Raw genomic sequence first — 25,773 nt, 5'->3', positions numbered from 1 at the left:
TTACATGTTCCTAAATCCTGACACATTGATATGGCTGCAGAGCCATATCCGCCAAGTCTGGACAGACAATTTATGAAGAGGTTTTGCTGGAGGCTTCCAGATAATAATGCCATGGATGGAACATTGCTTGCTGATAATGATCACATTTTGTCCTTTTTTTTGCAATAGGAGCTCCATTTTTCTGATACAGAACTCCAAATCCCCTGTAAAGACAAAGTATAAGGATAAAGTTCTGGGTACCTGAAGCCACCACTAGAGGGAGCTCAGGAACTTACTGCATATTGTTGTACATTGAATTTGATAATGCAGTAGACTCCCTCTAGTGGTGACTGTAGGCAGACATAATTTTTTAATTTAACTATTTCTAGCAGAGGATTTGGAGCTCTGTTTCAGCAAAAAATGGGCTCTGACCTCTGTAAAGATATATTAGGAAATTAATAGTGTTTAAAGAGTTATTACCAACTTAGACATTTATGGCATATCCATTGCTGCTTGGCTGTTTCCGTAACTCTCATGCACGTCCCCTTCTCCACTATTCCCTGCCTGGAATCTGCGGATGGTGGCTGCCAAACCAGGCAAAGTGACTCTTTTTTTTTGTAGCGCTACTGATTGATTTTAACTTCTACGTGACAGCTGCCATCCACAAGATAGCATGCAACTCAATGTATTTATGTGGACTGCAGGTGTATCTCAGTAGTTAAAATCAATCAGCGGCATGATAAATAGTCTCCGTGTAGCCCTGGCCTAAAAGCAGCTAAGAAGTCAGGAAAGTCTGGTAAGGTGTCGGCATGTAGAGGACGCTGCCAAATTATGTATTCTAAAAGGGCCAATTAATATTCATGAGCATCCAGGATAAGGCCGCAATATCCCTGGGCCCGGTGCTCCAACGCCCCCACACCAATGATAGACGGCACTGTGTAGACTGGTATATACATTAGCGACTGTCAATCATTGGCTGGGGAGAGCGCTCGGCTTGTGAATACAGCGCTGTATTCGTTCTTTGCGTCTTCTACACAAACTGAACAAAATATATTTTTTTGTGTCATTTGTGCTCAAATGTCTTGACTTTATTATAACACCTCTCCTGACATGTCTGCTTAGTAAATACTTGCACTCCCCATGAAATTACAATTCTGGAGCACAGAGTTTGTGTCGTGCGTTTCCCCTGTTATTCCTCCTGGAAATGCATAAAAAAAAAGACACTTGGGTGTTCCCCTTTTCAATAGGACATGTTCCTACACATTGACAGCACTGATTGGACAGTGTAAGGCCTGAACGAGTGCAAACTCGGACGTCAAAAACTGTGGTTTTTCACGTCCGAGTCGCATAGACTTGAGTCTATTGAGGGATCCGCAAAAACGGACGAAAATAGGACATGTTCTATTTTTCCACGGGTACTTCACACAGTTCGTTAAAACAATGGCCCCATTGACATACATGCGTCCGTGTGATGGACGTTTTTTTTAACAGCCATCACATACGCTCGTCTGGATTCGGCCTAAGACTGTGTGGGCAGATACGCAATTAACAAGCGGAATGGTAACACCCAGCTGTCAATGTATTCATGCATTTCTAGGAGGAATAACAGAGGCACGGCACAATGCAGAGTTCTAAGAAAAGATGCTCCAGAATTGTTATTTCATGGGGAATACCAGTTTTTACTAGAACAGACGTGTCAGGAGAGGCGACGGCTCCTCTTTATATTATGGCGACAGATGCGCTTCAATGCTATAACGTCACCAATTTATATTATGTCACCGGACTTTTCGCTCCTCATAATTGACACGGGATGAATCCGCTAATTATTTATTATATTATACAAGTTCATTACTCTCATATTTATATCATTGACGTCCTGTGACCTCAGGGTCAGGGCTGGTTTATATTATTTCGCTGTTTTGCAGTTTTTCTCGTGTTTTGAACGGGTGAATTTAGTCTCTAATGTCTTATAATGTTAATCTGGCGGGTGCAGTATTAGCAGTACCCCTGAACACCCCACATTCACACCCCAAAAGTCCAAATTACTGGACTAAAAAGAATCACTACCACGTGTATGCAAAGCAGCGTTATTGGCTGAAAGGAATCACATGACATAAATGGCGGATCATCATATCTGCGATTCATGCGTCCACCCGGTCCCCCTGGGCGACCATAAGCGCCCGAACCGCACATATTCTTAAAAACCATGCAGCACAGCTAACTGTCGCTGCGGAGGTGGGGAGAAGGTGCAGGGAGAGCAATTCAGGGCGGGCTTGGTCGGGATAGTGAAAGCCAGCAGACTACTAGTGTTTAGGACACGCCTCTCTGACGCTGCGCGCGCCGCCTGAAAGGAACTGGAGAGCGATCCCTTCACAAACCTCGAAGAGAGGAGCAGGGTGGTCCAAGGAAAAATTGTACTAGGCACTAAAAAACAGTAGGCTTTATTCACACACTGTGGTTAAATCACGCTTTTTGCTGCGATTTTATCACATCTAAGTTATGAACTTAGATGTGATCGATAACAGCTTGATCCTGCGTAGTTATGGGTCTATTTTTTCTTTTGATTATGTTCCCTAATGTAACTATTTGTTCATATTTTTACTTTTGTGGGGCAGCCATCTTTATTAGCATCTGTCTATGTGTCTCTGCACGACAGATACACAGGTGCTATACGCAGTGGCGGATCATCATTGCAGTTCGCCATTACCACACGGGCCCCGTCAAGCCCGGTGGCGTCACTAGCACCAGAGGGGGCTCCGGAGCTAGCGACGGCCACATTTACTTGTATCTGCGTCCTCAGTAAGCAGATACAAATGAATACTATAGGCTGCAGGCCACATTAGGCCTGCAGCCTATAAGGCGCAGGGAAGACTCCCTGCACAGGCCGACGAGATGACGTTACTGCATCATGTTGTCTTTTACATACGTCCCGACGGGAGCCTGTACAGCGCTCCGCCCATCATTTTTTTGGGGGGGGGGTTAAGGCTGTGGCACTTTATACAAGAGGGGGGAAGCGCTGTGTGGCACTATATACAAGGGGGGAAGCACTGTGTGGCACTATATACAAGGGAGGGGTGCACTGAGCTGCACTATATACAGGGGGTCTGTGTGGCACTACCTACATGGGGTTTGTTTTGCACTACCTACAGGGGGTCTGTGTGACGCTAACTACAGGGGGTGGTGTGTGGTGCTATCTACAGGGGGTGGTGTGTGGTGCTATCTACAGGTTATCACTACACTACAGAGGAATGCTAGATAGTAGTACTGAGGTAACCACAGAAAAAAGTAGTACTGAGGTAGGAAAATAAAAAGTGGGACACCTGCACATTTCCCCTACTTGAGCTTTTATGACATCCCATTCTAAATCCATAGACATTAATATGGAGTTTGTTCCTCCTTTGGAGTAAAACATCTTCCACTCTCCTGGGACGACTTCCTACAGGATTTTGGAGTGTCTGTGGGAATTTTCCCCATTCATCCAGAAGATCAGGTCGGACATTGATATTGGAGGAGAGGGCCTGGCTCTTAATCTCCGTTCTAGTTCATCCCAAAGGTGTTGTATGGGGTTGAGGTCAGGATTCTGTGTGGCCAGTCAAGTTCTTACCACCAAACTCCCCCAACAAACCAACTAACTAACCAACCATGTCTTTATGGACCTTGAGCACTGGGGCGCAGACCTGAGGAACAGAAAAGGGACGAACTCCAAACTGTTCCCACAAAGTTGAAAGCTACAATTGTCCAGAATGTCTTGTTATGCTGAAGCATTAAGATTTCCTAGGAGGGAAGAAACATCACAAACTGACTTGTTGCAATGGTGGCGTCCTTGTACCTAAAAAAAAAATACCAGTCATTTAGAGACCACTTCTCACTCTGGTCCATTGGTGGCTTGTGGGCGGGTAGCAGTGCGTTATTACTTGAAGCTGGCTCTCTCTCTCTCCTGCCCCAGTCAGCCAAGAAAATAGTCCCTTGTGCCGTGCCCATGAAGCCCTCTCTGATCCCAGCTATTTGGGGCCAAAATGACGCAACTGGATCAGTGCCTATGCGAGATATGCCGAGGGGAAAGTATCTGCACATACACCACTTCTGCGAAGATTATCAACCGGCCGCGTTACAAGAGGGAGCGCTACGCGGGGAGAGAGACTATATCAGCACATGCATGTCCACCACTGCCTGCTGAAGAAGGTGGTCTCAGCTAGCGGGATCAAAAACCAGGGGGCGCTATCACTGCCACCAATGTAAGTTTTCTAAACACATAAACACTATTTATATTGCCAAGTTACTTAGTTTTAAAACTTCTATAACTTTATAAATAATATTGTTCTCAGCGCAGGTTCCCTTTCTAAACAAGTCCAACAAGCACAGATATGACGTCTCTGCAGCATAATCAAAATAGTATCAGAAATACGTTTTTCATTGCGCAAAAGTCCAAAAAAAAAAATACAGTCCAGGCCTTTAGGCCGGGTTCACACGTAGGGTAAACACTGCGATTTTCTACAAGGTATTTCATTGTGGAAAATCTGCAGCGTATTAGAGTAGCAGCAAGGTGGACAACAAATCTCATCCACATGATTGAACAATTTGACCTGCGGTGCGTTTTTTTTATTCGCAGCATGTCAATTTATGTTGCAGAATCGCTGGTTTTCTGTTGTGGCTTTTCCCTATTGAATTCAATGAAGAGATAAAACCCGCACAAAATGGCAGATTTTTGGAGAGGATAAGCTGCAATTTCTCCACAAAAATCACAGGTAGAAGAAAAAAAATAAATCTCATACTTAGGCAGAACTCTCTGCTCCTGTGTCCAGCTCAGCCTCCGGGGATGATGTTTCACAGGCTGCAGCGGTCACATAGGATGAAACTTCATCCCAGGAGGACAGGCTGCAGGGACGCGTCGCCATGGTTACGGGCAGGGTGAGCATGAATATTTTTATTTTTTTTCTAGCGCTGCTTTCCGATGCGGAAATTCCACCTGAAGAACTGCACCAAATTGTGCTGCATTTTTTCAGATGGAATTTGCTGTGGGTTCTAGGTCAGATACTCTGTGTAGCGTATCATTGTAACCAATCTCAGACACCTGTGATAATTAGTTTGCCAGGTGTGCCCAATCAAAGGAAAACTACTTAAGAAGGACGTTCCAAATTATTAAGCAGGCCACAGGTTTCAAGCAATATGGGAAAGAAAAAGGATCTCTCTGCTGCCGAAAAGCGTAAAATAGTGCAATACCTTGGACAAGGTATGAAAACATTGGATATTTCAAGAAAACGTAGGCGTGATCATCGTACTGTGAAAATATTTGTGGCTGATTCAGAGCACAGACGGGTTCGTTCAGATAAAGGCATAATGAGGAAGGTTTCTGCCAGACAAATTAATAGGATTAGGAGAGCAGCTGCTAAAATGTCATTGCAAAGCAGCAAACAGGTATTTGAAGCCGCTGGTGCCTCTGGAATCCCGCGAATCTCAAGGTGTAGGATCCTCCAGAGGTTTGCAAGTGTGCATAAAGCTATTATTCGACCACCCCTAAACAATGCTCACAAGCAGAAACGGTTGCAGTGGGCTCAGAAATATATGAAGACTCATTTTCAAATTGTGTTTACTGATGAGTGCCGTGCAACCCTGGATGGTGAAGATGGATGGAGTAGTGGATGGTTGGCGAATGGCCACCATGTCCCAACAAGGCTGCGACGTCAGCAAGGAGGTGGCAGAGTCATGTTTTGGGCTGGAATCATGGGGAGAGAGCTGGTAGGCCCCTTTAGAGTCACTGACGGTGTGAAAATGATGTCTGCAAAGTACGTAGAGTTTATAACTGACCACTTTCTTCCCTGATACAAAAAGAAGAACCGTGCCTTCCGTAGCAAAATTATCTTCATGCATGACAATGCACCATCTCATGCTGCAAAGCATACCTCTGTGTCATTGGATGCTATGGGCATAAAAGGAGAGAAACTCATGGTGTGGCCCCCATGTTCCCCTGACCTTAACCCTATTGAGAACCTTTGTAGCATCCTGAAGCAAAACATCTATGAGGGTGGGAGGCAGTTCACATCAAAACAGAAGCTCTGGGAGGCGATTCTGACATCCTGCAAAGATATTCAAGCAGAAACTGTCCAAATACTCACAAATTCAATGGATGCAAAAATTGTGAAGGTGATATCAGAGAAGGGGTCCTATGTTAACATGTAACTTGGCCTGTTACGGTTTTTTTGATTGAAAGAGCTTTGGATTTCTGTAAATATGACCTCCTGATGCTGCAAATTCAACAAATTACCATTTTAGTTCTCTTTACAACCTTTAAACTGTTTTGATCTCTGTTGTGCATAATAATGTGAAACAGTGCATTTTGAGTTTTTTTACTTCTAAAGAAAAACCTGTTATCATTAGGAGATTTGTTCAATTGTATTGTATATTTTATATGTGGCACGTGTATATTATATCTGAAGAATGTGTATATGTGTCATTGTATGTATATTGTGGCTTTCATTGTATATTTATATGATAGTGAAGACTTATCACATTTTCCAGACTGTGTGTGAGTTTCCATGTGTGTAATGACCGTATGTGTGTGGTGAAAAAGATTACTCATTAAATGGCCCTCCGATGTGTCTAAAAGGCCTCGTCATGGGACCTGTCAGGAGTGCAACTCATTGTGGGAACTCGAGATAGACCAGGCCTTGATGATGGTATGACAGCAGAGCTATGTTTCCGTTCATATCAATACAAAAAAACTTTTTTATTAGGTCATTCGAAGCATGTGTCATAACATAAAGCACAACCTATGTAATTTTCTAGCCTTATCTATATTCTAGGTTGGCGGCCATGTTGGTCATCACTCTTCTTTCACTCTTCTTTTAGTGATGGTCAGACTGTTACATAAGGAAACAGTGTAGAATTAATTCATGTGACTTGTAATCCGTTAGCACTTTATAAATAAGAGATAATAATTATAATATCAAACACGGTACACGCCGTCCCGCCGGGCTCGCCACATGTCAAAGATCTCACTCTAAACTAGTTACTGCCAGGCTGCAGCATATTTTTACCTTCTTCCCATAATTATACGCTGTTGCCCCATCTCCGCAGCTCAGTCACATCCCATTTGTCTGAGACAAGAGGGATTTACAGGACAATTCTAGTTCAATTTATTCCTCTGTTCTGTGAAATGTCCTCAATAAGGAGCAACAAATTAGCATGTGCATTATCGGAGAAAATAAAAGGCATGAGATGAGCGGGGGAGGACGAGGAGTATCGCAGCAGAATGGCTGCATGGAGGGATTGTGAGTGTCAGCTGAACAATGAGAGATTAGAAGAAGGCACAGAACCAGAAGTAAAGGAATAGAGACAGAACGAATGATGGTTGATACTGCAAAGGAATGTTCAACTATTTACTGCCACACAGTATGGAAAATATTTACAAATTCAGGTGCCCACCGCTAATATATTTGGCACATTTTTGGATTTCCGTGCAACAGAAATGTAAATCTACCACTTACTACGAGCAGGTGTAGATTTCTGCCATAACTTACGCCGTAAATTATGATAAATCTATCGTTATACAGAGGACCCGCCCCTTCTGCTAAACGCCGTCCCCTTTTTTTGCTACTTTGGATGCCACTTTCGAAAAACTGGTGTAAAACTTTTGATATATTCCCCCAATGTTCACATATATGAATGTAACTATTTCTCGAGGTTCTCCGAACTGGTTAAAAGTTTTTTTGTACACACGTTTGACACAGTTAGCCCTCCCCACCTCCCCACCGTATGATCAGTGCATCGACTCCGGAGTGGGTGTATGGAAGTTGCATCCCCCAGTCTTAGCCTTTGGGCACCATTTTTTTTAAATCTTTTGAATACTTTGCAAAACATTGTTCTTTCAAAAATTTATATTTTTGGCCAACATTTTTTCCTTTACTTGCAACTTAGAAAATAGTTTTTTATATCCTAGTCCGATGGGATGCCCATAAACTCTGTAGTATACCCAGGCTGCGCCACATTTATTGCCAGCTCACTCTTCATGAACTGCTGTCCATTATAGATGACACAAGTGAAGAAAGGGCAGCGGGAGGGAGGATTAATGGTCAGGACGACTTCAGAGAAAACCTATAAAGACTCGGCTTCCTTTATATGTTACCTTGGCTGTGTACGCCGCAATTGTCAGGCTCACAGTGTGACAGCGCAGTGTCAAGTGCCTTTACTCTTTGCCCTGTTTAACCAAGACAGAAAATGCATTTTGCATTGTCAGGTCTGAGAGCACCGACAGGAAGGCTTTAATTCCGCCAAGCTGCAGCGGATCACCAGCTAATCAATTACTGCTAGGTGTTTGTATCCCGGTAATTGACCCCTGTATCACATTATCAGCTTGTTTTCTTACTTCATATAGTTTACAAATATCAGCATATCCCTGCCTAAGGCCTAATGCACACGACCCTTGTGATGTTTGCGGTCCGCAAAACCACGGATCAGTTGTCTGTATTTCCCGTCCATTTGTCCGCAAAAAACCTTCCGTAGTGCATCCGTGTGCCATCAGTATTCACAGAGCCGAAAATATAAAGGAAGGCTGAAATTGATGTATTCCCTGGCTTTGTTTGGCAACGTATCCTCAATTGCGGACGACACACGTACAGCAACACGTATGCAGTCCACAATTTTCACGGTCCCATACACTTCTATGGGCGAGTCCGTGCCACAAAGAAGGACAGTAAAATGACATGTCCTGAGTTTTTACGGCCCGGATTTGCAGCCCCCTCATGGATCTGTGAACATCACAATCGTGTGCATGGGGCCATATAAATGAATCTGCTGATCGCATTGTTTTAGAAAACTGAAGTATTATAGTTGTCTGCAGAACATCTCCCTGTGTAAACAGGGAGACACGCTGCCGACATGATAATAATTTTATATGGGGATAAGCGATCGGAGTAACGACCGCTCGTCCCCATCCATAGCTCCGTGTGACAGGAGCAAACGAGCGCCGACCAACGAGCTGTCTCATTGATCGGCGCTCGCTGCACCGGCCAAAATTGGCCGGTGTAATAGGTCCTTTAGAGATATCACAATGGACCTCATGTCCTGGCAGGGAGCGCCCCCATATACATACATATCCTTGCTTTATATAAGGTCCGCAACTTCTATTCCATTACCTATTACACTTCCGACTTAATTTTCTATAGAACACAATGGGGTGATTTTTTTTTTTAGTATGCAGAAAATATAATTTTGGCTATTTTTTATTTTTTTCTTAGTTGCATGGAGATTCTGGAATGAATGCAAACATTAAAAGTAAAGCAATTTAATACAGAACAGAACTTAATGTTGACTCTATAATATTATACACCACACTATGGACACTATGTCCCCTCATTAGTTCCATAAGATATATGTAAAATGTCTACTGCCCAACTAAACCAAGTGGGACCAATTAGGCTTAACTTTCCAAAGCTTAACGACTCTACAATTATGACCTTGTCACTCAAAATCTTCTACCCGTAGTCCCAAAGGGTCTACTGCTTTTACACAGAAATGAACATTAGGACAGGGGTCATGGGTCAATTGTGAAAAAGGACAGTGAGGATGACCATGATAATGGACCTTCGATTCCAACATTTAAGCGTACCATATAAGAACACCAATAATAAAGGAATACTCCGGGCCAAGCTGTTGGCTCCAGCCACTGAATAGCGGTGAGCTGCCGTACTGCAGCTCTGCTCCTATTCAAGTGAATAGGAGCAGAGCTGCAGTTCGGCAGCACGGCCGCTATGCTATGTACAAAGCCAATTGCTCCCGGCACCGTACACGGTATAATGGGTCATAACATCCGGTGCCCCAAGATAGCCAGAGTGGCTTAACGGTGCGGGGTCCGAGTGTCGGACCCGCATCGATGACCTATCTGGTTGAGTTTTTCAGTAGTGGACAACTCCTTTAACCATCTTTTTGTTCTACTGCAGACAGGGAGGAGGCTCCTGCTCTCACCAGATGTCTTACAGCAAGAAAAGGGACAGTGAGGAGGATGAGGAAGAGAAGGGGGATATGACTGATCTCCTGGGACACAGAGAAAATTTATTTTATATGTTTCAAAGTTTCAATTGTAATATGAAACAAATGGAATCAAAGAAAAAGAGATGAAGGGAGGAAGTGCTAGGATATATTTTTATTTGTTGTACATATTCCATGTTTAGTGTTCCTTTAACTGATGTAAATGATAAAATATACATTTTGGGTTCTGTGCCGTTTCTATTGGTTCCAGATGAAGATATCCGTTGACATGGCACAGAGTTTTCCCTTATCACCAGCCTTTTACAAAACGCTGTCTTCTTTTTCCAGGGCTGAAGTGGCGCTGGCACTCCAAAGAGAATTGTAAAAATAAAAACAGAAAATTGCTTCTTATTTATTGATGTACCCTGCCGAGAACTGCATCTACCCTGAGATAGGGTCATTGTGAACTCGAGCTCTACATGGAGATATTCTTCACAATAACTCTTTATTCAATCTATCAATGTATAGAAACCTTTCCCCTCTGTTGGCTTCATAAATAATCTTTAAAGACAAGCCACCACACAGCATTGACTTGATTTGGTCGAAATAGAGTTTTTACTCTGAACACAGGCACTCAAACATGTGACACATACTTTGTCTTGTAAGGTGTCTTGTGCAATTTTGCTACCATCAAAAAATATTTGTGAAAATTATATTGTTGTCAGAGGCACATTCAGGTTCCAAAGCTCACATCCCCAGTACCCCCCTTCTTGTTCAGTGTCTGTATAAGTCTGCTCAAGTTCTGAGCATGGGGAACACATCCCTGTAGATGTCACAATACACTTGTGTTAGACTTTTTCCTCAAGCCATGTTTATTTGCTCACTATGATTTACGTGTGATGTCTTCTTCCACTGCTGTTCTGTATGTCCTTAAAATAGGTTCTTATAAATGACCCCCATTATATATAAATACAGTCTACAGTGCTAAGGGGCAAGCTGGATTAAAGTGATCCGCACTTCAGACTCAAATGTACATTAATCCTTTTTTATCTTCTCAGCAGGCACTCCATGACCACAGACACTTCAGCAAAATCTCCAGCCCAGGAGTTGCTGAATAAAAGTCCTGCAACTATAAATATTATATAGGCCGAGCAGAGCTGAGGTCAATCTAAATAGACAAATGGGCAATTACCTGTCATATGGATCAGCAGAACCTAGAAAAAATGTGTTTGGTAAAATACCTTCACTGAGCTCTAGAAAACCCCACCAGCTCTAAAGAGGTCCAGGTGCTTCATAGATTATTAGGATCTGCTTCTTGTTAGGCTCCTAAATGGTTAATTCAAAGGACCTGGGACTGATGGGACATTTTGGCAAGGGGATGAGTAAAAAATGGGCTGATTAGGGGTCCTCTTTAGGCTCATGGTGGGCTACGCAAAAACCTTAAAGTCCTCTGCTGAAGGTCCTGTTTCTTGGACATCACTTCCACCACTCCCATACCCTGCCTTGTTCTTGTGTAGTTCTTGTTTTGTAGCTGATCAGTTTTGTATATAGCAATATTGTACATTTACACAATCTTTGTGTGTGTGTTTTTTTCCAGATATCAGCCACTGAACAGAGGAGGTGGCTTGACATACAGGTGGGAACACTTTTGTGGTTACTGGTCTATAGATTATTAAGACCAGGATCACACACACACATTCTTTGTGCAGTTTTTGTGGCAGTTTTTGGATTTGGTTTTTGAGCCAAACACAGGAGTGGACACAAAAGAAAAAAAAACGCGTCAGTCTTTTCTTAATACCTTCCTTCTTTTTGGATCCACTTCTGGCTTTGGCTAAAAAAAAAAACCGAGCCAAATACAGCTATAAAAACGTCATCAAAACTGTGTATGATCCCGGCCTTAAGGGATTAGGGAAAAGGTTTCTATGTAGAATTAACATTTATCAACTATCCACAGGATAGGTGATCAGTGTCTGCTCGCTGGGACCCCCACCGATCACTAGAGTGTGGGTCGCAAGCCCTTGTTCCTACTGCAGGGAGGAGGAGCTTTAATGAAGCGTCAGTCGAGCATGCTCCCTGCCACTCCATTCAATGTTTGTGGTACGGAGTGCTGTACTCGGTTGTCTCTGTCAGTCCCAAAGACTTTGAATAATGCGGAACCACGCATTCTTGTCTGCTGCTCCATTCAAAATTCTCCTCGCTGTGGTCGTGCATTGAGGAGGAACGGCCGATTCAGTGATCGGTGGGGGTACAAGTGATCAGTCACTAATCACGATAGGGGATAAATGTTGAATATCCCTATCAGAACAACAACGGTGATCATGGGAAAGGAACTTGTATCAATCTTCAACAAATTCCCCGCCTTTGAAACACATTTTTCTAGTGTGAATCCCTTTATTAGAGTCGACAGGGTACACAAGGCATATACATAAATATTTTCTAAGTGAGTCCCTTTAAAAATTCTACTATCGATTTGACCCGGAGCATTGTAGATGAAAATCAGTATTTTGTAACTAAAAACAGCATCACCATGAAGTGAGCTGAATACATCAATGAGATAAATGCGGTGTTGGATATTCTGTATTTTTCTGATAATAAGGTACAAAAAACCGTGCATAGAATTCCATATGGGCTCAAAAGCTTGAGTATAATGTAAGGGACGCTGGAGTGCATGGTTAATGATGCATTACGGTCTTTACAATGAGCCCTGGCATTGTCATTTCTGTGTTCCCTAATATCTCATTATGTAGAGAAGGAGCGCAGTCGCACGCTGTCATTCACTCTAGTGGAGGGATTCTCGCTAAGGTCCTCAGCTGTCATTTAGTGCAGGCGGTATACAAAGGCCTGATTAGCAGTGATGCCTGTATTTTGCTTTCCACATGGAGGGCTGCTGAGGTTTTTGCCGCTCAGGGGATTACAGACAAGTCCGTTTTATTGTCTTTTATATGTGTGCTGCTCTACTTTCCACTGTGTCCTCTGCTCTGATCCCTCTGCCTTCCCGGAAAGTACAGAAAGGATTACTGAGGGGTGGGCAAGTGTCAAGCTACATAGGAGACATTAAGACTATATTAACGCCTTCCACTCCAGAGCATTTTTCTTTTCACGCTTATCTAGAATTTGTCACTAGCTGATATTCAGGAGTCAATTACTTAGGCTTCGTTCACATCTGCCTTGGTCATTTCCGTTGTTCTGTCCTGACATAGAAGCAGAAGAACGAAAATAAAGGCAGTGACGGATTTGTCACATGATGGACACGAACGGCGCCTGATGGAACCCATTGACTTTGATGGGTTCCGTCATTTTGCTGGATAAAATAGCGCTGCATGCTGCGCTATTTTGTCTAAGATTTGACAGAGCCTCCGACGCAGATGTGAACACAGCCTTAAAGGGGTTGTCTGGTTTCAGCAAATTTATTATTTTCTTTATAAAAATAAGTTATACAATTTTCCAATATACTTTCTGTCTTAATTCCTCATGGTTTTTATTATCTCTGCGTGTTGTTATTCAAGCAGAGATCTTGAAAACTGTGAGGAATTAATACAGAAAACATATTGCTTAACTTTTAATTATACAAAAAAAAACATTAATTTGCTGAAACCGGACAACCCCTTTAAGTCTGATGATGATTTCAGTAAGGGTCTGGGAGCTAGGCTATTAAAATCAATGAAGTGCACATCTGGCTGTGCTGTATTTGACATTGAACTTTTTCTTCTGTAAGGTTTTCTAATATGCGGGACAGTCTGACCACTGGGACCCTCACCAATCACAAGAAAATTCCAGTTTTGTTTGTGATCCGTAAAAGACTCCCAACAATCAACATCTATTGACATGTCATAAAACAATATGGTGGGAAAACCTATTGAAGATAAAATTGTGTTATGATATCACGACATATTGTGAAAAGTGTCACCCAGGTTGGAGTCTTAAGTTGTTATCTTGCCTAAAGTTCTGTTTAGTAGTAATAAGAAGGTCCAGTCCTGCCACCATCTAAGCGCCCATTGAGCATATCATTAGAAGTGTCACAATGAGGTACTTTCGGCCCACCAGATGAAATTATTCCGAGGGTCCGCCCTCCATCTATACAGAACATGTTCATGTCCACTTTTAATTGTATTGTAATCTTTATTATCGTAGTACACACAGGACATTGTCATCAATAAGATCTAATAGGTTATTTGTGAATCATTCCGTAAGAAATAGACCCTAGTAGCAAAATCAACTCCAAATGGGGTAGTCTTCTGCTGGGGCCCATTACTGTGTCAAAGAATGGGCCCATCGGAGGATCCTCTGGTATATTGGTGGGCCACTCCATGTACTGTCTAGGGCGTCATGCACACAACCGTAGTTTTGCGGCCATATACTATCTGTAATTGTGGATAGTACAGAACATATGCTTTCCTATGGGCTAATGCACACGACCATGGTTTCCACGATCCATGCATTGCCCGGAGCCTGGACTGAAAAAAAAAATAGGACACATCATTATACCGTCCGGGCTCATTGAAATTAATGCACATCTTGTGTCAGCACAGTTCGTGGTTGCGGACGGCCCGTGGATGACCCCCTAATCACGGACCGTGCACCCAGCTACGGCTGTGTGTAGGAGGCCTAAGGTCTACAGGAGAACTTTGATCTTTTGCTCACCATACACGGTGCAATATTTTGTTACAATCTGATCATCATCTGATAACTAGACCATGTTTTGCCTTGCCGGAAGATCTTCTTGAAATGATGCCATTCTACACTGGTTACAATGGGCGTTTGAGAACTGAGACATGTCCTCACAACCACAAGTAATGTTAGAAGGACATCTCATCATTTATGTCTTGCTTTACAGGTATAGTATCTATTACCAAACAAACAAAACCGGCGACATAAGAGACATCAGCAGTTCCAATTAAAAGGGCAATATAAGAAAAAAATACTCAAGTATCATAGAGACAATTGAGGAGAACATGGCTATTGATAGACCTTCCAGGCAGGAGATGGGGCAGCTACAAGGATTAAGAACCGTCCTCTCACTTGCGCATTTCGGCCTCCTTTAGAGACATGGAGTGTTTTTATAATTTAACATTATCTTTTACATTAGGTTTACTGCTATATTAGGTCCTATTGCTTCCGAACACAGTGAAAGAGCGCCCTCTATGGTAGGAAAAGATACTGCAGCCTAGTCATTTACATGTAAAGTATTCAGGACTCGCTGCAAAACCAATTTAACTTCAATTGTCCGTCAAGCTGCTTTCAGTATTTCATTAACACGAGAGCACTCAATCTCGCTCAACTTCAGGGAGCCTAGAAGGACTCGGGTTCAGAAAAGAAGTGGAAAAAACTATTTACTTGAGCAAGGCGAGTTCTGACTGTAAAAATGAAGGTAATGCTGTGAGGTACTTGTATAGGAGATGAAAGGAATCCTCCTCTGTACCTGGGGCTTATGACAGAAGACGTAACATTTGTACAGTCATGCTTAACAAATTAAACCTTCGTGTTCACAGAAAATCTGCGCATCAAAGAAAAGTGCTCAGGCTTCAAAAAGAACATAAAAAAACACCAAAATGTAAGAAACAAAAAGGCGGCTTTAATCCCTCGCGTTCAGCAAATGGTAAACAATGATAATTATTGCCAGAGGCTCAGGAAAGCGATATGTTATCTGTCAGAGACAATGTACAGGTATCCAGCCTACCTCAATGTTCTAAGTTCTTACCGGTAATAAGGGTAATTCGCACAACGATGCCTGCCAAAAGTAATCAACCACTCAGGAATTTTTTGTAGAATTTATTGCACGAAAAATATAAGTCAAGGTGGATTTAATTATCATGTATTCGGCAAGGATTGCATCTGCATAAAACGCACCATTTTCCTGCGTTGCAGTTCCGTGTGCCATCAGTGTTTGTTCCGTGTGGCATCGTTTTTTTTTTTTGTCAGTGTTGGTGCACTTTTAAAATTGTTTTGTTTTCTTAGCCTTTATTTAGCAACTGTTGCGTGAAACACGGACAGCGCACGGATGACGTCTGTGTGATGTCCGTCATTTTCACGCACCCATAGACTTCAATGAGCGCGTGGTCCGCAAAAATGGACTAGAATAGGACATGCAGTGAGTTCCAAGCAGCGGAAAGACACTCTGTGAAAAATCACGCATGTTTGAATAGCCCCATTGAATTGAATAGGTCCGTGTGCTGTCCGTTGCTTTAACGGACAGCACACAGACGTATACAACATTTGTGTGAATCAGGCCTAAGGCCTCATGCATACGGCCGTGCCTGTAATCACAGCCCGCGATTGTGGGCACAGCCGGCCGCCGTGGGCTGCAGCCCGCATTTTTGGGCTGTTCTCCCATGCAAAGTATGGGAGCACAGCCCGTAAAAAACTAAAAGTAGGACATGCTCCATAATTCCCGGCACGCTTCTACGGCCCGGACACCTATCCGTAGCGATACGGAAAGTTGTCCGCGGCCAATAGAACCGGGTGGATCCGTAATTGCGGAGCGTATTATGGTCCGCAATTACGGAGACTTATTACGGTCGTGGGCATGGGGCCTAAGACTAATTACAAGAGAGCACTGGTACACTGTAATGAGTCCTGCACCTGTGTCAGTATTCATGATGAAGAATTAGGGTATGTTCACAGGACAGTGTCCGTAACGGCTGAAATTACGGGGTTTTTTCCGCCTGAAAACATCCCCGTAATTTCAGCCGTAACGGCATGTGCAGGCGCTTGAACGCCGCGTCCTTTACGGACGTAATTGGCGCTGCTATTCATTGGAGTCAATGAATAACGGCTCCAATTACGGCCAAAGAAGTGACAGGTCACTTCTTTGACGCGGGCGTCTATTTACGCGCCGTCATTTGACAGCGGCGCGTAAATATACGCCTCGTGTGAACAGACAAACTTCTGCCCATTGCTTTCAATGGCCAGATGTTTGTCAACGCTATTGAGGCGCTATTTTCAGACGTAATTCGGAGCAAAAACGCCCGAATTACGTCCGTAATTAGTGCATGTGAACATACACTCAGGGTAAGGCCACTGACCCAGCCACGATGCAGCCAACAACCGGGCCGGCACCATTTTCAGTTTGGCAGTCAATGTTAATGGCTGCGCGTTGTTGCAGGTAAAAGGCCCTTTACCTGCAAAATTGTACGGCCATAATGGGTATTAATTAATAGCCACACGATTTTGCAGGTAAAGGGCCGTTCCACAATAAAGCGCGGCTATTAACCGGCTATTTGACAGCTGCAATCCACAAGATTGCATGCAACTCAATGTATCATTTAGACTGCAGCGGTAGCTCAATAATTAAAAACGAACAGTAGCGCTACAAAAAGTTTCAGGCTGGGTTCACATGGGGCAGTATTTTGGTGCATTTTAGCATGTGTTTTATTATTTTGGTAGATAAACTCTCTCTCAATGGGAGTTCATCAACCAAAACCAAAACAAAATCTTCTTCTTTATAGTATGTGATTGTTGTTTTTTTATTCCAAAGCCATTGGAAACTGGGTTTGGAAACATGGAAATACAGTAGGAAGAAGCAGGGATAAAATGGTTTAGGAAAGCCCAAAAGTGACATCTGGACTCGGCAGGACACCAGGGACAGTGTCGTAGTCTAGGACTGTCCCGCAGGATCGGGACATTCGAAGCATTGAATATTACAGCGCAATATACTGAAACGTAATATTATTTAGCGTCCTAGAGACATTGGTGCCTCAATCAAGGTTGGACACTAAGGCCTCATGCACACTTCCATCACCGTTTTTGACGGATCCGTGTGTCCGTTTTTGTTTCCGTGTGCACTCCGTTTCCGTTCCGTGTTTCCGTTTTACACGGACGTTGTGCTTCCGTTTGGCTTCCGTTTTTCCGTTTGAAAAACGGATGCGAAATTCATTTGCACCTGTCACATGTCCCAGGAAACACCCATAGAAAGTTTACAAGAAGTTTTTGGTGCTGTTTTCTGTAGCTTTCAGAGCATAGAGAACAGTTTGAGATTACTCTGCTTGGTTTACTTTGGTTTTTTGGGTGTTTTGAAGTGAAAATATGAGCCTATCTTCAGGAATGAATGTTTACTGTAGTCTGTGAGTCTGTGAACTTTTGCTCACCCAGCCGTTGCTATGGCAACGGATCCGTCAAAAACGGACAGCACACGGAAGCCTTCCGTGTGCCATCCGTTTTTTTTCACTGACCCATTGACTTCTATGGGCCACACGGTCACTGAATCACTGAGCAAAGTAGGACATGCTCTACTTTGCACGGAACGGAACAACGGATCCGTTTAAATAACTGAAGTGTGCATGGGCCCATTGAAATGAATGGGTTCAGGGTGCTATCAGTGACAAAAACGGATAGCACCCTGAAGGAAAAGACTGAAGTGGGCATGAGGCCTAAACCTCCAGGTATTTTGCCAGCTGAAGACATGCCTACAAGGCATATGCTGGGTATAGAAGAATATAAGGTCATTGCTCCATCTTTTGTGTCGGTCTTGGGGACTAATGTTGCTGCCAGGTCTTTGTGGCTCTGCATGCATCTTGTATTTTACCAAACATTGCTTCTCCCTCAGTTAATGACAAGAAGAAGACATGAATTACATGCTGCGTATCTGTATATTCTCAGCGATCCATGTATAATATATGAAGCGCATTCTTCATCAGCAGGGAAAGCGGCCCATCCAATGTAGAGAAAGCTGTTTTGTTGTCCATAATCCCCCCGCTGTGAAGGAATTAGCGGGAGAGGAGTCTGTGGGCCTCACACACATTGTGTTCCCTGGCATACGTCCTACGGGTGGCACTGAACGTCAAAACAGTCTCCAAACCTTACTTGTTATGAGCTCAAAAACACAGGCAGATTTCCTGGCGAGTAAATTAATTATCTTCCCGCAATGATGGGCTGTGTGATTAGAGGAAGAAGTTCCTCCGACAAGAGAGAAAACACTCTGAAAAATCCTGGAAATGTCCCATATTGTGTTTTTCTTTGTATCTTGGATGGAAGAAATAAAACACGGCTTCGATCACATAGGAAACAGCAGCGGCCATCTGCTTTTATGTAAAAGTAGTAGCAACGGCGACTGGAGAATTTCGCCATCATATAAAGATCTAAAATCTTCTCCCTGATGAAAACAAGTATATAAAGGTGTCATTGAAAGTATATTATATTATCGACTTTGAGTCGATGCTCTGGCAGATTTGGAAATTACCGGCAAACTCTTTCACCATTGTTAGGACTCATCAGTGCAGAATGAGGTTTATGTCATTCATAGTGGTTCAATCACATCCACTGTAAAGGACTTGTATAAGGGGTTGGGAGAACGTCAAGCTGTTCTAATGGAGAATACTTTTGTAACGTGAACATTTATTTTTCCTCCGTGGAGCATTATTTCTGTGGTTAACGTGGATCCAGCTGGCTACGCTGTAGAAAACACTATAAACTAATTAGCGGTAATACAAAACCAACTGTTTTAGATGAAAACAAATGCCTTGTTCCTTAAGTATGTGCAGTTTTATTGAAAATGTCACTAGCAAAGTAAGAAAGAGGTCAGTCGAAGGAATTTTTATAGGCAATTTGCACAAAGTATATTTCTACTTAAATAATCATAAGCAACACGGACGTATTAAGAATGTATCGATCTATTAAGAATTAATGCACAATCTGAGGAGCGGCAGAGTCTTCATATGAGCGTCGCCCATCAATTCTTAATAATCTGTTTGTCCACAAAGTGGCTTGTGCCACTGGGAGAATTGTGACATAATCCTAAAAAAAGAAGGAATGCTAAACCAACAGTAACCACCGCAACCAATCAGCGATTGGCATTTATTGGTTGGCACTGGTCGAAGTCCTACATAGCGGTATCTTCTACATCTACAATGGTTGGCCCCCTATCACTTATACACATTGGACCCTACAATATTGGCAAGGAGAAGAAGGAAAGGGGACAAACATAATAAAGGGCGATACAGACCCCTTGGGATGGGGCAAAAAAAATAAATAGTTGGGTACGGTGGTGGTGCAAGCCCTCCCCAGTATATAGTGTCCATTTTTAAATTTGCCCTGTCCTGTATGTACAATCATGCTACTGGTTGAACCCATATTAAAATTAATATATATTGTTCTAAGGTTTTCGTGAACCTCCTAAGATGCCATTGAGAGGCCGAAACGGAAGACAGATCATTCTGGAGAACGCTATTCATGGCGGTGAGTTGCAGCCGTTTTCCCGACCTATAGTAATAATAATAGGTCAAGGAAATATTGACTACTGCAAAATATCTACCACAAGCTACTGTATATGGTGGTCCCAGGAAATCTGTACAAAATACAGACCTATAGTATTAGCCTCAAACCTTCCCTGGGCATATACTAATCTATACCTTACTGATTATCTGGAGGCAGCATTGGTGATGGCATAGAGGGTGGCAGCAAAATGTGGTTCAGAACTAGTATGCCAGAGCTGACAAGGTAAAACCTGTCCTAGACTTGGCAACCCCAGACCTGACATGCCGATCCAGCAGAAGCTTTCACTATAGTATTTATTTATATATATATATATATGTATAAATAAATATTACATATACACAATTTAGCTTCATAACCCTTTTTTGTGCTTAATCAGAAAGTTCTAAGTAGTTATTTGAGGTTACAAAGTCTGGTTTTATATTTTTTCCAGAAAGAGCGCCACCTTTGTTCATGGGCGACTCTGGTATTGCAGCTTTGCCCTAATCAAGTGACTGAGGCTGAGCTGTAATACCAGATACAGCCCATAGACAAGAGTGGCACCCCCTTTTCTAACCTCAAACAACCCTTTTAATATTTAAATAACATCTATGACAAGAAATATCAGAACATTTAGCCTTTCCTGATCATCGGCTGGCATTCCCAGGGACATTCATTAATGCAGACAGACGATAGAAAATAATCATCTTGATTAGAAGTCCCTGAAATTGCAGCTTGCAGTTTTTATTTTCCAGCCTGGCAACATTGACTAAATAAATCACTTTTAATTAGGTGCCATAATAAATGTGTGACGCTGTTAACCGTGTTTAGGAAAGTATTTCATTACAAAAGATCTACAAACATATCAATTATTAGTAGGCAAGGTTGGAGCCGTTTCAGGCTTAGATTTGCAGGATGCGGCTGTCGAGCACGCTGGGAGTTGTAGTTTTGCAACAGTTTGAGAGCCACAGGCTGGACACCGGTGCTGTATAGACTGAGGAGTAGTCCAAAACATTGAATGCTACCTTAGTTTTAGCAGGACCTGTTTGCAGGGCCTGGCATACATTGCCCTTTAATCAGCTGCCATTTTTTAAAGCTGCCATCTTTATCACCACTGTCACGAAGGGTCTGTGGACCCACTGGGCCGTACCGCCTTGGCGGTAAGGCAGCTGGCCAACAGGGAGCAGGTGATTGTCTATAGTTCTATAGGTACCTGTGGCAGCTCAGACAGCAGCAGGGCAGGCTCGGCTGGGACTTAGGTAGCAGGCGGACGTCAGGCGAGGTGAAGCAGGTCAGACGTGAATATAGCGCAGCACGACTATGGCACAGCACAGTTCTAGACCAGGAAGGTATGGATTGCTAGGAACAGGAACTAGAAACAAGTATAGGGACAGGGACTGGAACAGGAAACACACTAGGAGGCCATCACATAGACAAACTATAGGGAACACAACAACGCTCAGGCATAGAACTAGGAGGCTGGACCTGACAGCCCGTAGCCACGGACATTACAACCTTCTACCCATTCAGCTGCAGGTACAGTGAATGACCTGGACTCTCTCAGATATGCATGTCTGGGGTAGGTAGTTTACTTTTGGCCAGAAGGTAGCAGGGTAAAAAGTACCAAAGGTTTACATCCCCTTTAAAAAAACATTTAATCAGATTTTTAGCTTTTTTATGTCATTATTTTCATATATATATATACAGTGAAGGAAATAAGTATTTGATCCCTTGCTGATTTTGTAAGTTTGCCCACTGTCAAAGTCATGAACAGTCTAGAAATTTTAGGCTAGGTTAATTTTACCAGTGAGAGATAGATTATAGAAAAAAAAAAATTTAAATCACATAGTCAAAATTATATATATATTTATTTGCATTGTGCACAGAGAAATAAGTATTTGATCCCCTACCAACCATTAAGAGTTCAGCCTCCTCCAGACCAGTTACATGCTCCAAATCAACTTGGTGCCTGCATTATAGACAGCTCTTAAATGGTCACTTGTATAAAAGACTCCTGTCCACAGACTCAATGAATCAGTCTGACTCTAACCTCTACAACATGGGCAAGACCAAAGAGCTTTCTAAGGATGTCAGGGACAAGATCATAGACCTGCACAAGGCTGGAATGGGCTACAAAACCATAAGTAAGACGCTGGGTGAGAAGGAGACAACTGTTGGTGCAATAGTAAGAAAATGGAAGACATACAAAATGACTGTCAATCGACATCGATCTGGGGCTTCATGCAAAATCTCACCTCGTGGGGTATCCCTGATCCTGAGGAAGGTGAGAGCTCAGCCGAAAACTACACGGGGGGAACTTGTTAATGATCTCAAGGCAGCTGGGACCACAGTCACCAAGAAAACCATTGGTAACACATTACGCCGTAATGGATTAAAATCCTGCAGTGCCCGCAAGGTCCCCCTGCTCAAGAAGGCACATGTACAGGCCGGTCTGAAGTTTGCAAATGAACATCTGGATGATTCTGAGAGTGATTGGGAGAAGGTGCTGTGGTCAGATGAGACTAAAATTGAGCTCTTTGGCATTAACTCAACTCGCCGTGTTTGGAGGAAGAGAAATGCTGCCTATGACCCAAAGAACACCGTCCCCACTGTCAAGCATGGAGGTGGAAACATTATGTTTTGGGGGTGTTTCTCTGCTAAGGGCACAGGACTACTTCACCGCATCAATGGGAGAATGGACGGAGCCATGTACCGTCCAATCCTGAGTGACAACCTCCTTCTCTCCACCAGGACATTAAAAATGGCTCGTGACTGGGTCTTCCAGTACGACAATGACCTGAAACATACAGCCAAGGCAACAAAGGAGTGGCTCAAAAAGAAGCACATTAAGGTCATGGAGTGGCCTAACCAGTCTCCAGACCTTAATCCCATCGAAAATTTATGGAGGGAGCTGAAGATCCGAGTTGCCAAGCGACAGCCTCGAAATCTTAATGATTTACAGATGATCTGCAAAGAGGAGTGGGCCAAAATTCCATCTAACATGTGTGCAAACCTCATCATCAACTACAAAAAACGTCTGACTGCTGTGCTTGCCAACAAGGGTTTTGCCACCAAGTATTAAGTCTTGTTTGCCAAAGGGATCAAATACTTATTTCTCTGTGCAAAATAGAAATAAATATATATAATTTTGACAATGTGATTTTCTGTTTTTTTTTTTTCTATAATCTATCTCTCACTGGTAAAATTAACCTAGCCTAAAAATTCTAGACTGTTCATGTCTTTGACAGTGGACAAACTTACAAAATTAGCAAGGGATCAAATACTTATTTCCTTCACTGTAGATATCTTTTGGAAACATACAATGATTTATCCCCATTCTACTGTCAGACACGGTTTTCCCATCAATGACATGTAACACCCGTCCACAGAATAAATGTTTGATCTTTGGGGATCTGACCGATGGAACCTCCACCTATACCTAGAACGGGGAAACCCATCCCCACAGAGGAGTTATATGGAGCGGTGGTAAAGCATGTGCGCTGCCATTCATACATCTTTATCGAAGCTTGAGGAACTCCGCTCAGATGTTTTCTTATATCCCTCAGAGATGTATGGAGCAGTTGGGCGCATACCCAACCACTACTCCACACAACTCCTTAAAGTTGTTATGTTGGGACCAAAAATTATTATCAGTGTAGCCACTGCAGTATGTGATACACTCCCTAATATACATTCTGGTCCCCCGTCGCGCTGAATCTGAGATTTGCATAGATTTTTATAGCGCTGGTGGGGGACCGGAAATCTAGTTGCACAGTCTTCTTTGATGACGACACGACTCTTCGACATGTGACCGGCCTCGCTGTACTCTATGTACAAGCAGTAGCAGTAGTACAGCAAGTACATAGAATACAGCGGGGCCGGTCACAAGAAGAAGAGTTGTATCGTTGTTAAAAAAGACTGTGCAACTAGACTTCCGGTCCCCCAGCAGCGCTGTAAAAATCTATGAAAATCTCATAATCAGTGCGACGGGGGACAGGAATGTATATTAGCGAGTGTACTCACATATTGCAGTGACTACACTGCTAATATTTTGGTCCCCACATAACCCCTTTAACAGAGATGTCCCTGTGAGGAGGGCCGGGGTAGCCCATCCTAGCAATGAATCAGTGGTCGGATCAGCGATTGGACCCCCACTGATCATGTGGATGGGTATTCAATTGTATTGGTGTAAAACCTCTATTTCAATTCTCTATGTCCTATGTATGCCTATATTTTGTATATGTCCCTTCTTAATTCCTATAAGTACAATTTCAGTCATGTTTGTGGACAGAAATTTGCCAGCAATACGACAATTGCGCCTCGCTGTCTTTGTGGGATGGCTTTTCAAAAATAATTGTACAGCCGAAGTAAAAATGAGGAATGGATGCCCAATTTAGCTGCCGTACAGCATGTACTGTAATGTATTGCCTCTTGTCAGATAAGGCTTTTTTTAGCCTTTTAAATGTCCTTTAGGTAATTGGAGACATTTATTCAGAAGTTTATTTCCATGGTCCTGTGGGGGGATGTTCTACCAATTGTAGGACTGTGGAGGTATCTAGGTGATGTTAAGTCTATAGATATGAATTAAGGACTAGGACTCCATTCATCGCTCCGTCCCTGCTCATCCCTTGGGGTACCAATAGGCAGTTGATGTTAGTAATTGTACCCCCAGCTGCTGTGACTTGTTCATTTGCACAGATGAGTGGCCTCAGCTCATCCCGTCGATGGGGAGTCAGAGACAAATGACTAGCAGTTAATCCGCCGCCCCAGGATCCGCACATCAGGAAAGATTCCGATTTATCTTATTAAACTCGGCGCTGGCTGCCGAGACAGATGAACAGAGGGAGTTTTTTCCTGTTCATCCAAGTCTCCTGTATTGGAATTTATGGCTTTCTTAATTTAACTCTTATAATGTTTAGTTGTGTGGCACTTCTGATACTAATTCAATCCACATCCCCACATAAAGCCTCATTTTATTTATTTCCGGTTGCTTATATACCTCTAACTTATTCCGCAGCGCTGTACTGATCGTTCACAGCAGTCCCTGTCACCGGCTTAAGGTTCTATTGCACGGCCCAATATGTGCCGTGAAAACGAGCATCAATCATGATACAGCTCGTTGATCGGCGCTTGTTTGCTTTTCCCAAGGAGCAATGATCGCTTATGTATGGGGACGAGTGATCGTTACTCCGATCGCTCGTCCCCATACACTTTTATCATGTCGGCAGCACATCTCCCTGTTTACACAAGGAGATGTGCTGCCAACAACAATAATATTTAATGCTGCGTAAACTATAAAATCAGCCAATCGGGAAGGAGCATTCATGTGAACGCTCGTTTGCCCGATCATTGGCCCACGTAATTGGGCATTTACAGTCTTATTTCCCTGTCTAAGACACACATATGTAGGGTCAGTTTCAAAGAAAGCCAATGAACTTGTCCGTATGTTTTTAGAATCTTGGAGGAAAATCATACAAACATGGGGAAAACCTATAAACTCTTTGCAGAAGTTACCCCTGGTCAGATTCGACCCCAGTGAGGTTAGTCCTCAGCTATCTGAAATTCCCTTTAGTTGCCCATAGAATCTGTCGACAAACTATAGACTTCAATTTATAAAGATCTAGCGTGGAAATGGTCTGCAGACTA

The 25,773-nt window shown here is 43.0% G+C and overlaps 1 protein-coding gene across 1 annotated transcript in view; it reads right to left on the bottom strand.

Annotated features, from left to right (window-relative positions):
• LOC142660508 (serine/threonine-protein kinase Nek11-like) overlaps nt 1-25,773 on the bottom strand; it is a 158,654-nt gene that overhangs the window by 102,978 nt on the left and 29,903 nt on the right. The window lies entirely within an intron of this gene.

The sequence above is a fragment of the Rhinoderma darwinii genome, chromosome 9 (assembly GCF_050947455.1).
Source record: "Rhinoderma darwinii isolate aRhiDar2 chromosome 9, aRhiDar2.hap1, whole genome shotgun sequence".
Lineage (NCBI taxonomy): Eukaryota > Metazoa > Chordata > Amphibia > Anura > Rhinodermatidae > Rhinoderma > Rhinoderma darwinii.
This window is presented reverse-complemented; position numbering and strand designations above follow the sequence as displayed.